This window comes from Lagenorhynchus albirostris, chromosome 8 (assembly GCF_949774975.1).
Source record: "Lagenorhynchus albirostris chromosome 8, mLagAlb1.1, whole genome shotgun sequence".
In the NCBI taxonomy this organism is placed as follows: Eukaryota; Metazoa; Chordata; class Mammalia; order Artiodactyla; family Delphinidae; genus Lagenorhynchus; species Lagenorhynchus albirostris.
Window position 1 is genome coordinate 92,507,390 of NC_083102.1, and position 17,714 is coordinate 92,525,103.

The following is a 17,714-nucleotide window of genomic DNA, read 5'->3' on the forward strand; positions in this document are numbered from 1 at the left end:
CACTCTGTAAACCTCCTTCTCTCAACTCTGTCCCCGGTCTCCTTGGCACCCCTCGCCCCCCAACCTGTGAAGGCTTTGGCCTTTGTTCCCTTTTCCTTTTCCTTCTACCACTAGTCCAATCTTTTTCTACCCCATCATAAAAGCGTGTGAACTTAGCTGGCAAAAACAGCATAGGGTAATAAATAAGAAGTTTGTGTTCTGGTGAGGGAATACAGACAATAAATAAATAAGCAGTAAACCGAAATTATCGGTTAGAGTGTGTTTTCTGATTGACACTGTCCCGCAAAGAAAGTAGAAGATGGTGAAGTGAAAAGGAGAGCTGGTAGGGGAGGACCAGGGTCACATAGATTAGACCATCAAGAAAGACATTTCTGAGGAAGTGACTTTAAAGCTGATATCTAAATGACAACAGAAAGCTAGCATTGCAAACATCTGAGAGAAGAGTTTTCTAGGAATACGGAACAGCTAGAACAGCATCCCTAAAGCGAAAGTGCGCTTGGCGTAATAGTACTAACGTAGCAGAGGGAGAGAGAAATGCCTGGAACTAATTTGGAGAACTGCCTCCTTTTACCTCCTCATATCAATGCCCTGAAGCCTGAACGCCGCTGAGGTGGACCCCCCAAAGCAGGGGATGTAGTAGACCTTATTACTCTCTATCGATGTTCTCTGCACCCTAAGGGACTAGACCACCCACCCCATTGGACTCAGGTGCAGTCCCCTGACTTGTTTTGGCCAATGATGGGTGATGTGCATCACTTCCAGGCAAAAGCTTTTATAGTCAAATGCACCTCACTGGGTCCTTCCTCTTTCCCCTCTGCCAGGTCACCAGCAGTGTTCTAGAAAATGACCACCCTATGAGACGGGGTCCTGGAATGAAGAGGCAGTGATGTGGAACGAAGCCCTTAGCCAGCCCACTATGAAAGCACCGTGAGCAAGAAGTAAACTTTTGTTGTTTTAACCACTGGGTTTAGGGCTTATTTGTTACTGTAGCATAACTTTGCCCAGCTTAACTGGCACAGAGTCCTTGAGCAATCCCTGTTCTTCTTCTCTCCTCTCTTCTCAATCTCTCTCTTCCTTCCTTCCTTCTCCTGATCCAACAGGATCCCTCTGTCTGAAGGATGGGCAACACTGCAGCTTCCTACCTCCATGATCACTTCCCATGAGGTCCTGCATATTAGCTTTTGTTTAGGATTTTGAGACACAGATTGGAAGAATACCTCTCCTCTTTTTGTGTGTTAAGTTCTAGCAGAGAAAGGAGAGAAGAGTGCTACCTATATCCTTCCGAAATTTTAGTTGAACCGGCTATTTGGTTGTTACTTGCAGCTTTCCACCCTTCTTGCTTCTCCATGGGACTGAGCCAGGAGGCAGAAGCAAGAGCTAGGCAGGAGGCCCTGCTCAGAATTATTCCCTTATCACACGGAAAGTTTTGTGTCTGTACTCAGCTCACTGGGCCTGATCATCTCTTCCTTTAGGATGAGTTCTTCTCCACAAGGCTCTTCAGCCCCTCCTACAAACGGTATTTTCACAAGCCCACTCCACTAGAAAAGAACTCCCTTTGGTGAAGAGAGCTTAGGCACAAGTCCAGAGGTACCTTACGGTCTTCAACTACAGGGAGCATAGCTACCCAAGGACCCTAACTGCTGTGCTCTGAAATCCATCATGGTGTTTGCCAAAGCCATGCTTCCTGTGGGTGCTCCCAGCCCACAACTTAGCACAGCAGGAATACTAAGGCAGGTCTACTCCTAGGAGATGCAGGGCTCCCCTTCCAAACGGCTTTGGCTCAAGGACACCCAAACAGCCATGTTAAACTTTGCTTAGACTGCAAGGCCATCTAGGACATTTCCTTCCAGTCTTCCTTTCTTCTCTTCTTCACCCAAGATCAGACTTGTTTTGTGATCTCATGGTTTTCCCATCTTTATCCAGATTCTTTCCTGTTCTTTTCTCTCACAGGTGTTTCCCCTTAAGGAGTTATTATACTTCTAATTCCGTCTGGACATCTGCTTCTCATAGGACCTTAGACCAACACACACTGATACACTACTAAATATTTAGTGACAGAAGTGGAATATCTGTCAGTCAGGGGAAGCATCACAATGTCGTGATTTTGAAACTCTCTAACTGATGAAAAATAAACCAGCAATCATTATTCTGGAGAAACAGATATTAGCAAGTAAGCTCATAGCAACTGAAAGGAGACTTTAGTAATAGAATAGATGCAGATTAAAACAATACACAGATACCCTTTTCCTCCTCTCAAATTGGCAAAAATGAAAGAAAAAAAGTATGATTCAGGGTTTGTGTGGTTTCAGGGAAATAGTACCCTCGTACACTGCTGCCAGGAGTGTAAATTGATACAACCACCAACACTTTTTAAAACTGTACAATTCAACTTTCAGAAATTTATCTTAAGAAAATAATTAAGGGTAGGTGCAAAAGGAATCATAAGGTTGTGTAGTTTTTAGTGTGATCATGTATATATCTGTTGTATACTAACTAGTCATGTCCTTTGACCATATTTTATTGTTCCCTCGTCAATTGTGTCCCCCCCCAAAATTTTGTATTGAAACTTCAATCCCCAGTGTGACTGTACTTGGAGATGGGTCTATGACGAAGTAATTAAAGTTAAATGGGGTCATAAGGTTGGGGCCCTGATTAAATCAGATTAGCGCCTTATAAGGAGAGGTGCTAGAGAGCTCGCTCTCTTTCTTTCTCCACTACATGAGGATGCATCAAGACGGTAATCGTCTACAGGCTAGGAAGCAGGCCCTCATCAGGAACCAAGTCAGCCAGCACCTTCACCTTGGACTTCCCAGCCTCCAGAACTATGAGAAATAAGTGTCTGTTGTTTAAGACACCCAGTGCATAATATTGTGCTAAATCCTCTCTGGCGTTTAATCCTCACAGCCCTGTGAGTTAGGAGACATTTGCCGCATTTTATAAAGGGGAAAATAAGTCTTGGAAAAGTTCACCTGGATTATCTCAACAGAGAGCATCATAAGCATGCCAGCCACCTTTCAGGGTCTACACATAAGAATCATATTCAATTTGGACCACTATTTTACCTAAAGGAGGGTGAAGGGATCCTGGATGGTAAAAAATAGTAGAGGTTCTCTACTTTGAACTAAAAAAAAAAAAAAATCATGCACGTGTTTGACCAGTTTGTGTATGATTCCCCAGTCCCCAGGAGATGTCCCAAACACATTTTTATTTGCTTTTAAAACTTTAGTAATGGGAGGAGGACAGTGAAAGTTAAAGTGGAAAGAAGACACATAAGGTTTCTTTCTTCCCTACCTCCTATCTTATCCAGAAAAAAAAAAATTCAATTACTAGCCTAACACAGAGAATAAGACACGTGGCTCTGAAAAGGCATCTGGGGCATGTAGAGTCTCATGTCTTAATGAAACAATCCAGCACAGGGGGCCGCAGTGAGGTTGAAGGCTTGGAGACTCTTACCTTCTGGCTGGTGTCTGAGCTGCAGAAAAAAACATCTGTGTATCTCCGAAAAGTCAAAAAAATGATAAAAATAAAGTCACCATTTCAAGAGGGCTGAACAAAAGATCCTAGCTAGGTAGGCTGCCTTTGGCTCTGAATAAAAGGATGCAATGTATCTCCCAGAGGTATAAATGACTCCATGGTGCTACTCAAGCCCTCTGTCCCATCACACAAGATTATTATGACCCTCCACCTGGCCCGCCACACACACACACTCATACACACACACTCTCACACACAGTCACATTTATATTTCGTATTCCAATAGACCTGGGCAGGGCAGCCATTACACCAAGCAACATTCAAAATAACTTCAAAATCGACTTTCGTATTTTTTTTCCTTGGAATTCCTTGGCATGGCTATGAAACTTCTTATGATATAGAAATGCCTGGAGAGAGCAGAGCCTTTGTATTTGGGTGATAGGTACAGTATTAAGTAAAACAACAACAACAGTCCAGATGGTTCAGCTAATAGAGTCACAGCAGTAAGCCTATATTATACCAGGGGGGACTGAGATTACTAAGAGAGAAGTAAAATGCCTCAGGATTAAGCAAGGCTCTGGCTGTTTTCTACTAGGAAAGCCTTAATGGAGCTGAATGTTCTTAACTTCAAAAATTACTCAACAAAAACAAGTGAAGACGAGAAGAGAGACAGGGAGCGGGGAGAATTCGGTCAAGAAAGAGTTGGAAAGTAATTGAAGATAGTTGACACAGACTTAGAGACACTGAATCCATCTTTCTACCCATTAAGGAGGCACTCTTGTTACCCACACATATTGTGCAATGCAGTGGAATTTGCCGATATTTTGGATAAATCAAAAAGGGTGTTCCATCTTTCATACTCTCTATCATGGTGAAAATTGGAAAGCTTATGAGATGTTATAAATCCCCACTTAATTTTTAATTGAGGTATAGTCATAACACAAAGTTTATTCATAAGCTATATAGATGGGGTTTGATTCTCAGAAAGAGAAACAGGAAGTAATAGTCAAGTCTCTTTTGCCACATAGGTGTGAACTAATAGCGACGTATGCAGTTGGCATGCCAACCTCACACCTCACTTTTCATGGTTTCTCCCACTCTCATTTCCTAAGCCCTAATCCGAATTGTTTTTCTGATATTGTATTTCATATCTATTATTGTTGACCATATTTAAATTATTTTTAAAGGTTTAAACCATACTGCTCATATTTATTTGTCTCTTAAAACACAGTTAGGGACTTCCCTGGTGGTCCAGTGGTTAAGACTCCACGCTTCCACTACAGGGGGTATAGGTTCGATCCCTGGTCAGGGAACTAAGATCCCTCATGCCGTGCAGCACGGCCAAAAAAAAAAAAAAAAAAAAAAACACTGTTAAATCCCTTCTGGCTATCTCTGTCACAGTCCAGAAGTGTACACATGAGCATCTACTCATGACATAATTAATCAGTCAACTGCCAGGGGAAGCTGAATGATAACAGTGGCTCTCAAAGAGTGTCTCCTGGGGCCACTGGGAATCACCTGACAATTGATTACAAATGAAAATTCTCAGCTGTCTCCCCTCCCCTCTCCCGGAACTACTGTTTAAGTTTCCTAGCTCTGCATAACAAGTTGCCACGGACTCAGCAGCTCAGAACAGCACACGTGTATTTATCTCATGGGCCAAGAGTCTTCGTGGGCCAGAAGTCAAGGACAGGTTAGTGGGGACCTCTGTTCACAGTGTCGGCAGGCTGAAAATCAAGGTGTTATCAAGGGCTGTGATCTCACCTGAAGCTTGGAGTCCTCTTCGAAGTTCACTAGTTGTTGGAAAAATTCAGTTCCTTAGAGTTGTAGGACTGTGTTTGCTTTTGTGCTGGCTGATGGCGGGGGTGGAGGGGTGGGGGGGGAGGCATTCCAGCTCCTAGAGGCTGCCCACTGTACCCTGCCACATAGCCTTCTCCACAGTCTGACAATTTGTTTCTTTGAAGCCAGCAGGATATCTCTTGCTTTGAATCTCTCCAGTCTGCTAACACGAAGCCATAGATAATGTATTATAAAGTAATATAATGTAATGATGATTATCTCATCACCTTTGCCATATAACATAAACTAGTCAAAGGAGTGAAATCCCATCATATCCAAAGCCCCTGCCCACACTCAAGGGCAGGGGATGCTACCAGGGGTAGGAATTCGGGGGCCATCTCAGGATTCTATCTGCCATACCTGTTGAATCAGAATAAACAATGTGAGATCCAAGACTGTTTCCCCATACCTCCCAACTCTTCAGCATAAATTGAGAAATTTAAGAAGGTGGAATAATTTCAGGATTCTGTTGAATGAATGCTTGCTTAGTCCTTCAAAAGAAACTTTCCCCCACAAAAATATTCAGCTACCTTGAGCCTCACAGGTACATCCTGCTCTATGTGGGAAATCAGACTTTCCCTGGCAGCCAAAAGACCAGATCAATCAAGGGGTTAATTACACAACTCATTTTCCTGGCCCCCATGAGCATAAAGGTTATAGATGGCCATATATTTATGCTGCCATGGTTAAAAATTCAACTGTAGCATTTATTTCAATGAACTCTTTTGACTACATGTTAAACAGATGCACTAAGGGAATACATAAAACATTATCTCTATTAGTTCAAATTTTCTCTTTAAAAGCTTCCAATGACTGAAGGAAAAATGCATCTGTAATATACACCCCTGCCATTACAAATACATTCATTAAACTACAAGCAGCTTGACAATAAGTGGGCATTAAGCACATACATGCACACACACACATACACACAGAGTAGCTTGAATGTGGAGATTTTCTCACAGCACCTTATGTTTAAGACTTCATAGTTATTAATAGACCAGGATAGTACATACAAGCTACCAAAGGGCTGCTTTAAGTTGTAATGATCTCTTCGATGTCTTAGATGTTTTCTAAGTACCCTCTAGTCCTAAATGCACAGTGCTGCCTGGTGCTGTCCACCATGGACAGTGTGGCTTCTGCTCTGTTGGACTCTGAGTGGACAGAAGGGAAGCTGACATTCCTGGGGGTCTTTGTTTTGTCCCTGCCCAATTTCCAGCCCCAAATCTCCTCCTGGGTAGAGGTGGTTTTGTAGTGCAATACTAACTCATATGGTGGGTCCTACATCTTGACCAAAATCTACCCAGGGAGAAGCCCCCCAAATCATCCAAGCTTTTGTCAAAGTTTACTGATACAGAAGCCACTTGCCTTTGAAAGGAGAATAAAAGACATTCCCTCCAGTGCTGTCTGCAGTGGCTTTGCCCAGGCGCCACACCAGTCTGAATCAAGTCGCCTTTCCTGGTGGACAGCATGGCATACCTATGCCCACACCTTGCTTATGCAGCCAGGTACACTTAGAGAAGGCGGCTGATCGGAACCACCTTGGGATAACACACACTCAGTGCTGCTTCTGCCCTGCTCCCTAGTGGAATGGTGTCTTTTTGTAATCGCCAAACAGTAAGTCGCACCAACAGAAACCACGGTGCAGAAGCATGATAGGACTAACTCTGCTAAAAATGACAACCTGAGGCGGCACGGCCACCATGAGAGAAGTGGCTTGACCTATTGCCACAGCAGTTAGGAAAGGATGCCTTTCCAGGTTCAGGCCCCACCAGTGCTGAGAATTACTGTTTGTCCTTGAAAATTCACCCCAAGAGGAGACCCACGAGCTCTTCTGTGCAGGGCCTGGAGAGCCCCAGACACTCTTGTTGGAGAAACAGGGAATCTATTGTGGGGAACAGAATAATTAGACAATACCAGCCCTGGTAAGTTAGGGTAACATATCCCAAATGGTGAGTGGAACGTCTCCTTGTCTTAGATTGAGGCTAGATTGAGGACAAGGAAATAAGGGGCTGTCATTAAGAAGGGAGTTACCCCTCATTCCCAGTACTGACTAGGGTAGGGGGACACCTCCCTTGAATGACATGCATTTTGCAGATGAGAAATTGACACCTAAAGGGTTGCACCACAGCAAGTTATTGATGATGCCAAGACTCAGACTTTGGTCTACAAACACTGTGTTCGTTTTTCAATATGATTTTTCCATCTTAAACCCATCATTAACGAAACTTAGTGCAGTCATCATTCGCAACATATGCATACATCAAATCTTTACGTTGTAATACACCTTTTTTTCCACATCTTTATTGGAGTATAAATGTTTTACAATGTTGTGTTAATTTCTGCTGTATAACAAAGTGAATCAGCTATATGTATACATATATCCCCATATCCCCTCCCTCTTGAGCCTCCCTCCCACCCTCCCTATCCCATTTCTCTAGGGGATAAAAAATGGAATAAAGCACCGAGCTGATCTCCCTGTGCTATGCAGCAGCTTCCCACTAGCCAATCATTTTACATTTGGTAGTGTATATACATCAGTGCTACTCTCCCACTTCATTCAAGCTTCCCCTTCCCGCCACGTGCCCTCAAATCTTTCCTATGTCTGTGTCTTTATTCCTGCCCTGCCACTAGGTTCATCAGTACCGCTTTTTAAAATTCCATATATATGCGTTAGCATACAGTATTTGTTTTCCTCTCTCTGACTTACTTCACTCTGTATGACAGATTCTAGGTCCATCCACCTCACTACAAATAACTCAATTTCATTCCTTTTTATGGCTGAGTAATATTCCATTGTAGATATGTGCCACATCTTCTTTATCCATTCATCTGTCAATGGACACTTAGGTTGCTTCCATCTCATGGCTATTGTAAATAGTGCTGCAATGAACACTGGGGTACATATATCTTTTTGAATTATAGTTTTCTCAGGGTATATTCCCAGTAGTGGGATTGCTGGGTCATACGGTAGTTCTATTTGTAGTTTTTTAAGAAACCTCCATACTGTCCTCCCTAGTGGCTGTATCAATTTACATTCCCACCAACAGTGCAGGAGGGTTCTCTTTTCTCCACACCCTCTCCAGCATTTATTGTTTGTAGATTTTTTTGATGATGGCCACTCTGACTGGTGTGAGGTGATACCTCATTGTGATTTTGATTTGCATTTCTCTAATGATCAGTGATGTTGAGCATCTTTTCATGCCTTTGTTGGCAATCTGTATGTCTTCTTCGGAGAAATGTCTATTTAGGTCTTCTGCCCATTTTTGGACTGGGTTGTTTGTTTGTGATACTGAGCTGCATGAGCTGCTTGTATATTTTGGAGATTAATCCTTTGTCAGTTGCTTCATTTGCAAATATTTTCTCCCATTCTGAGGGTTGTCTTTTGGTCTTGTTTATGGTTTCCTCTGCTGTGCAAAAGCTTTTAAGTTTCATTAGGTCCCATTTGTTTATTTTTGTTTCCATTTCTCTAGCAGGTGGGTCAAAAAGGATCTTGCTGTGATTTATGTCATAGAGTGTTCTGCCTATGTTTTCCTCTAAGAGTTTTATAGTGTCTGGCCTTACATTTAGGTCTTTAATCCATTTTGAGTTTATTTTTGTGTATGGTGTTAGGGTGTGTTTGAAAATGACTATAGTACCCAAAGCAATCTACGGGTTTGAAGCAATCCCTATCAAATTACCAATGGCATTTTTCACAGAACTAGAACGAGAAATTTTGCAATTTGTACGGAAACACAAAAGACCCTGAATAGCCAAAGGAATCTTGAGAAAGAAAAACAGAGCCAAAGAATCAGGTTCCCTGGCTTCAGACTATACTATAAAGCTACAGTAATCAAGACAGTATGGTACTGGCACAAAAACAGAAATATAGATCAATGGAACAAGATAGCCCAGAGATAAACCCACACACATATGGTCACCTTATCTTTGACAAAGGAGGCAAGAATATACAATGGAGAAAAGACAGCCTCTTCAATAAGTGGTGCTGGGAAAAATGGACAGCTACATGGTATACCTTAAGCTTATACAATGTTATCTGTCGATTATATCTCAATAAAACTGGGGAGGAAAACCCTGTCTTATGCCTCAGCCAACAGAGCACATGTTTCTAGAAGCCTTTGGGGACCTTAAATGGAAGACATCGGAGAAGTATGGAATAATGTATGTTTTCCTATAGAATCATTGGCTATCTGTGGTAAGAGAAGATTACCTTGATCACATTCTAACCTTAGATTCAATTCTTGAAAAAGCTAATAATATCCCTTCTTTGGTCCCACTGCTCTCAGGGGCTGAATGAGGGTAAATTAGCAGCAAAGTGTCGAAATAACAGTTCCAAAAGAAAAAGTTGAAATAAATGGAACAAACACAGAAGACCTAGAAGAAAAGGTTGTTCCCTGTTGACCAAGGAATGACCTGCTGTCCAGATTATACCGCGCAAAAAGATTAGAACCGAGCTAAAAACAACAGGACAGTTAACCCTCCCCACCATGTCCTCCCCTCCCTCATGTCGGGCAGGACCTTGAAACAGAGAGGGGTGGAGTGGGGACTGAGAAATAAATCATTTCACTTTATGTCAGCAACCCAATTCCTGGTGCTGCTGTATTTGGGGTTGACCCCACTCAGGAGGCTCCAGGCTCAGGCTCTCTGACAGCAGGAGAAAAACGTGAACAAGGAATGACAGTGACAACACATTTCGTGTGGATGCCAGGGTCAGATCAGGTTACACAAGATGGTGAATTATCCATATAGAGGGATTTACTTGGTTCAAAACTTGTCCCCCGAATGTCCCTTGGTGATGTGCCCCGTTCCTCTAAAGGAGGGCTCACAACCAACCTGAGAGAGGTTCATGTAAATCAAGGCTGACTCTCGGCCTGCTTTTTCAGTGCACTTGACTTCAGAAAAGAAAAAAGCTGATGGTGGGAAATTTCATTTTAAAAACATCCCTCTTTCCCTATCCCACCCCCAAAGTCACTCCCACAGTCCCTCCCTCTCAGTGTCCCAGCACTTGTCCCAGAGGAAGCGCCTTCCCCATGCCTGACTCCCTCCAGGAGTATCTGTCATTCTTTAATTTGGTAGCCTCCCTTCTTCAGGCTCCTTGTAGCAGACCTTTTCACTTCACCTCCCTCTCTTACCCCTTCTGTCCTCTTGGAGACCCGGTGGAAGAAGGTTTTTTTAATTTTTAAATCTACGATCTCATTTTTTTTTTGAGATTTTATTTTCGTGGCCCTAGAGAAAAACACTTCTGAGCACATTGGAGACTTCTAGGAAGGGGCAGATTGGAATAAATAATAAAAGTGAGCTGGTGGGAGTTGTGGCCCCATCACCCTACGGTGTTTGGGCCTGGAGTGATGAAAGCTGCTTTTGCGCAACTACTGGAGAAGGAATTTCAGGACATGTTATTTTCTTCTCTTGCTACCCTTGTCCTGTCTACATTCCTGGGTACCTACAATGGTGAGAGCAAGACAGTCCACTCCTAAAAGCAACTTCACATGAGATTTGTTTTCATTTTCCTTTAGAAAAACTGTGGGTATTTTTGGGCCACTTGAGACCTCAGTAAAGCTATGGTGTGATCCATACCTTTAAGAGCGTCACCGCATATATACACGACTATGTATAAAATAGATAACTAATTAGAACCTACTGTATAGCACAGGGAACTCTACTTAATGCTCTGTGGTGACCTAAATGGGATGGAAATCCAAAAAAGAAGAGATATATGTATACGTATAGCTGATTTGCTTTGCTGTATAGTAGAAACTAACAGCATTGTAAAGCAACTCTACGCCAATAAAAATGAAGTTAAAAAAAAAAAAAAAGAGTGTCACCTTTCCAGGGAAGTGACTTAGAGAATTCGACAGCGGCTATCCTTAGTGTCGGCTGGTAAAAGGGCACAGCAAGAGCAATGGTTGCCCTTCTTTCTTTTAACCCACCCACTAAATAACGAGCATCCTCATGCCTGTTCCAGTCCACAGGTAAGAGCACCAAATGGTCCATTTCCAAGTTCAGTCCTTTAGCGCCACCTGGTGCTAACTATTCTAATCACCCCTTTAGCCGATAAAATGAAAACTACCTTTACAAATTTCTTTTTGAAAGTCCCAACTACATATAGGTTTCAATTAACACAGTGCCAAGCTCACATAGGAAGGCAACGTTCAGATTAAAGGGCAACATTAGCATTGCCGTTCATTCAGTGACTCACAGGGCATGGTTGTTTTTACTGTCATCGTTGCTGTTGTCAACAGAATTCCGAAGAGGGGAATTTAACAGAATTTGGAGTGTCTGAGATATGGTAGCTTTTTTAAAATTATCAATGAATTGCACTTTATGAGGCACAAATAATAGTTAATTGAAAATCTAACAAGTATAGTGTTCATTGTTAAAGAGATAGTACCTTGAGTAAGTAAAATGCTTAAGGAAAGGCAAGCTTGCCATAACTGAACATTATCCATAACAAAGGGTTATATTTCTTTTTTGTTTATTTTCATATTTTAGAATATTCCTATAAAATAGGGATTTTTGTCTTATGGCTACCAGGGGATACGGTGGAGAGGGAGAAATTGGGAGATTGGGATTGACATATACATACGAATATAAAATAGATAACTAATAAGGACCTACTGTATAGCACAGGGAACTCTACTCGATATTCTGTAATGACCTATATGGGAAAAGAATCTAAAAAAGAGTGGCTCTATGTATAACTGATTCACTTTACTGTACACCTGAAACTAACACAACATTGTATATCTACTATACGCCAATAAAATTTTTTTTTAAAAATAGGGATGTTTGTGCCCATCCCTCCCTGAGAAAAGCGAAATACAAGAAATGATAGAAGCTTTGATGGTTTCAGAATTACCTCAGGGGCCTTGAGGTTACCATTCTGAAAATAAAAGTGTATATACAAAAGGCAAACACCTATTCAGAGCTCAAGGTGTACCTCAAAAGTCGATGTATGTATTTTATTATAATACTTTTTCCTAAAATTGAGTTTAGCAAAACATTTCTATTAATTAAAGCCAGTCTACACTACACATGAATTCACTTTATAAATTAATACATATTTGCAAATTCTCACATATAAGCTGTCCCAAGGACTCAAGGCCTGAAAGAAATTAGTGACGGCTCTGAGCTACTGGATGATGAGAATCATGTCAGTCGAAAAATAAATTCATCACTGGTGTATTGTTCTAAACAGAGCGTGGAGACTAAGAGGGAGTCGGTTAAACAAATACAGATATAATCAAAATAGCTAAATTTTGAGCATTTACTATCTGCCCAGCACTGTTCTTAGTGTTTAATATGCATCATCTCCCGTAATCCACACAACGGGTACATGAATGTTCTAGCAGATGTATTCATGTTAGCCAGAAAGCAAAAACAGTTCAATTGTTCGTCAACTGATGAATGAATAAATAAAAGGTTATCCTTACAATAGAATATTATCAAGCAATAGAAAGGAAGTACTGATAGATATTCCAACATGGAAAATCCTTGAAAAGATTATGCTAAATAAAAGAGGCCAGACACAAAAGGCCACAAATCGCATGACTGCACTTATATGAAGTGTCCAGATTAGGCAAATTTAGAGAAACATAAAGTATATTGGTGTTTGCCAGGAGGTGGAAGGAGGAGGCAATGGCGAGTGACTGCTTTTCATTTGGAGTAAAAGTTCTGGAACTAGATAGAGGGGATGGTTGCACAGCCCAGTAAATATACTAAAGAAACACTGAGTGGTAGAGTTTAAATGGGTGAACGGTATGGTATGTGAATCATGTCTCAAAAAGCTGTCTAAAAAAAAAAAAAGACAATGTGGCTTCTGCCTCGTCGGCCTCTGTGCTGAACCACTCTCTCGGGGAGGCCAGCTGTCTTGTCAGAAGTGGCGGGGAACCGAGGCCTCCAGTCTACAGCCCTGTGAGTGAGTCACCTTGAAAGCAGGTCCTTCCTTCCTGGCCAAGCCTTCAGATGACTGCAGCCCAGCCCACATCTTGACGGTAACCTCACAAGATGCCCAGCTAAGCCATTCCTGGGGTCTCCTGACCCTCAGACCATGTGAGGTGATAAACGTTTGTAGCCCTAAGCTGCTAAGTTTGGGGACAATTTGTTACACAGCAATAGACATATTCTTAAGTAAAAAAGCAAGTGGCAAAACATGACGCACACTCTGATTCCTTTTTTGTTTAAAATATATCAATACATAAGTAGAAAAAAATCACAGTTACTGCTACCTCTAGGTGGAGAGACTATTTGTATTTTTTTCCTTCTAACTTATCATTAGTTTCCTACTTTTCTACAATGAATCTCTTTGTTTCTATAATCAAAAGCAATTACGTTACTTTTCATTTCTTTTATGGGTGAAATGTAGGGCAAGGTAGGGAAAGGCTTTGATAATAAGAAAGCTTGGGAAAGAGCAACAGCAGTGTCAAAAAAAAAGAAAATACAAGCAATGTTTGAAAGAAAAAAGAAGAGGCAGAACTTGCTGAATGACCTAATGCAGGAGATGAAAGAGCAGCACGAAAAACAGAGTCTACACAGATCTCAGTGACTGTGCATTTACTCACCCTGCTCTGTGGTTTAAAAGTCTTTCTGTGTGTCACCTACTACCCCAGCAGCACCGCCCTCTCTCCACGACTGAGATGTTAATGCAACTACCTTCAGCGCCACTACAAGCCTCTTCAGCCACCAGGCACGAACCTCGGAGAAAGTTCTCTCATTCCTCAAGGAAGATAAAAGACTACAATCATAGGAACACTTGCCTTCTCTCATATTATTACAGCCCAGGGCTGGGTATAGGCTGTGGTTCAAATACATTCCATGTGTCGCATAGCTGCTATCTAGTAAACATTTTCTGGGTGCCGGCCCTGAGCTCCACACTTTTTTTTCTTTCTTTTTTAAATCGAAGTATAGTTGATTTACAATGCTGTGTTAGTTTCAGGTGTACTGCAAAGTGATTCAGTTATATAAATATATTCTTTTTTCAGATTCTTTTCCATTACAGGTTATTATAAGATATTGAATATAGTCCCCTGTGCTATACGATAGGACCTTATGTTTACCTTATAGTAGTGTGTATCTGTTAACCCCAAGCTCCTAATTTAACCTCCGCCCCTTTCGCCCTGGGTAACCATAAGATTGTTTCCTATGTCTGTGAGTCTGTTTCTGTTTTGTAAATAAGTTCATTTGTATCATTTCTTACACATGATGTCTCAGTTATTCCTCACAACTTTTCCTGTTAGTAGTTTAAGTATTCTTTCCGTGTTTTAGAGAAGAGGAAACTCGGTGTTGAGAGAGGTTAAGTGACTTGCCCAAGGCGTCCCTGCTAGTTAATGGCAAAGCTCAGTGTGAACCCACTTCTGTCAAAAGAAACAGAGTAACCCTCTGGCAGCGTGTGTTTGGCTGACCCAGCGCCTCTCACAGGAAAGACCCGTGTTGCAGGCAGCACGATGCTGCACACACACACACACACACACACACACACACACACACACACACCACCTCCCGGACCCCCGGTGCCAGAAAGTTTTAGGATCTAGACCAAGCCAGCCTTGAGTGCCCCAGCTGCTACCAGTGCAGGTGAGGACTTTGTGTCAGCCACTTGTAACTATCACGGCATCAATCATTCAAAGCCACAGGCACAAACAGGCCATAAATAATTTTAAAGGTACAATACGTGTCCATCCTTATTACTGGAATCACTTGAACTCTAATGCCTCTTGTATTTATTAAAATGGAGACATGAGTTCATACAAAGGCTATGACTAACAAGAATACAAATAATACCTCAGGTAGCATATTGTTTAAATTTTAAAACCACTCTTGCACCGTGACCATTGAGGTATAAGCGCAAAGCCAGGGGGCTGTGGGTGTGGTGTGGGTTTGCCGTGGGTTTGTCGTGCTGGTATTCCCCGTTTTTGCTAAGTGAAGGAAACTGGCAATTATTTGGTGATAGAAGAGAAGGAAACAACAGTGCCTCTAAACAGCAGGCTCTGAAAGTCTGCCTGTGGGGATATTCACAGACGACGAGGAGCTTCATTAAGCCATAAAAAAGGAAGAAAAAAATTAAATAAATCATGGTTTCCAGAAAAAGGAGACCAAGAAACATGTTTCTCAGCGCTCGCTGGGATGTTGATCAGTAATATGAGGAAAAGGAAAACAGAGGTGTGTTATCCCAAGCGTCCCTCACTCTGGATGAAAAGCAAAGGAGAAACCCGAGAAGGAAGGAGAGAAAGGAGAAGGTCACTGAAAGGAAAAAGAAGCCAGAGAAGGGATGTGCAGGGAGGGAATCAGGATGGGGGTGGGAGCGAGAGGCTGGAGAAAGTGAGAGAACCAAGATCAAGGGACTGAAGTATAGAGAGGAAGGACCGAGGGGAGGAGTGGCGATGAGCTGAGCGTCCTGGGGTTCCTGCCGGGACTCCCCCGGGAGCCCCTTCACAAGGAAGAAAGTGGGCCTTTCTCAAAGAAGCCTTTACATCTTTTCTCTTATATTCTCATTTCCCAAAAGGGATTTCTGAGAGGGGAAAAGCCTGCCGTCTTCGATGAACTCCAAAAGTTTAAGGAGTCTCTTAATTAGTTTCTTAAACTCGAGTGGATAGCAAGTTTTGCGCTGTAGACAGACCTCTCCCTCTGATCTCACGTGCGCGCGCGCACACACACTCACGCTCACATGCACACCCACACAACATGCAAACACTCACACTCAGGTATACACATGTATGCACAGCCACAACGGCACACTCACACACATATACCCACACCAGTGCTCACTTATACACACACACACACACACACACTGCCATACACACACACACTCATACCTCTCCATTGGGCACCCCCCAGCCCACCCCTTTTAGCATCTCTAGCCCTGTGCTTTGCCCTACAGTGGTCCACCTGGGGCCTTCTATTCCCTAGGAACTGTGCCCCGTGCCTTGGAATTCTAATACCATTCCCCTGCAAAAAGTTTTTTTGTCGTGTATACTCTCCTAGGAAAGCAGTTTAAGATCTGACCAATTCTAAGAGAAAAATCAAATTGATTACATTACTTTTGAGAAAAAAACTTGAGGAAAGAAAGATGGGAGGAAAAACAGAAGGAGGGAGGGAAGGAGGGAAATATATATATAACCCTCATTAAGAGCCAAGTGCTACATACACTAAGTGTCTAAATCCGTTCAGGCTGCTGTAATAGAGTTACCATGAGCTGGGTGGCTTACAAACAACAGAAATTTGTTTCTCATGGTTCTGGAGGCTGGGAAGGGGTGAGGGATCTCTCTGGGGTCCCTTTCATAAGGGCACTAAGCCCATTAGTAAGCGCTCCACCCTCATGACCTAATCACCTTCCAAAGGCCCCTGCTTCCTAATGCCATCACCTTGGGGGTTAGGGATTCAGTCTATGAATTGTGGGGGAACACAAACATTCAATCCACTGCCCTGTGTTCTACATGTGTCCTCTCATTTATTTCTCAAGACAATTTAAGGAGGTGGATTTATTATCCTGTTTTGCAGATAAGGAAACAGAGGCTCGGAAATGTTAGATCACTTGTCCAAAGGCACACAGTTAACTCCAAACCAGATTTGAACCCTACCTGCCTGGCTCTGAGTGTGGAATTGAGAAATCTGTGTGTGTTACGGGGAGAGGGAAGGAGTGGGGGGTCACTCCGGCATCTCCCTGCCTCACCCGTGTTTGGCTTTGCCTCATTGCAACTCCTTTTGTTCCCTACCCTCGTTTCACTTATTTCTTATGCTCCTAAGCTATCCAGTCATATTTTGAGTATTCTTTGAAGTCTCTGTAAATCTGTTAAAAAAAAAAACTCTTAAAGAAACAAACAACATATAAACCAATTAATTTAAAAAAAAATGTGCAGACAGCATAGATTCCAAATCCCCTAAGACCGCGGTGGCCCAATGGCGATGACACTGATGGAGGCCTGGTTTGGGTCTGGGCTGTGAGAGGAGCCTAAGCCTGGCTCCTTTTCTCCAAATCAGACTTGCCCTGCCGTTGGTTTCCTGAATGAGTCTGGTCAGTTGTTACTCTGCAACGTGTGATAACAGGATTTCCCACGAAGGGTTTTAGAAAGGTTTTGAAGTGCTTGGGTGAAAAGAGTCATAATACAGTCTCTCTCTCTCTCTCTCTCTCTCTCTCTCTCTCTCTCTTTTTGAATGTCAATACCTCACACCTACTTTTCAGTTACCTTTTTTTTTTTTTTGAAACATCTTTATTGGAGTATAATTGCTTTACAATGGTGTGTTAGTTTCTGCTTTACAACAAAGTGAATCAGTTATACATATACATATGTTCCCATATCTCTTTCCTCTTGCGTCTCCCTCCCTCCCACCCTCCCTATCCCACCCCTCTAGGTGGTCACAAAGCACCTAGGTGATCTCCCTGTGCTATGCGGCTGCTTCCC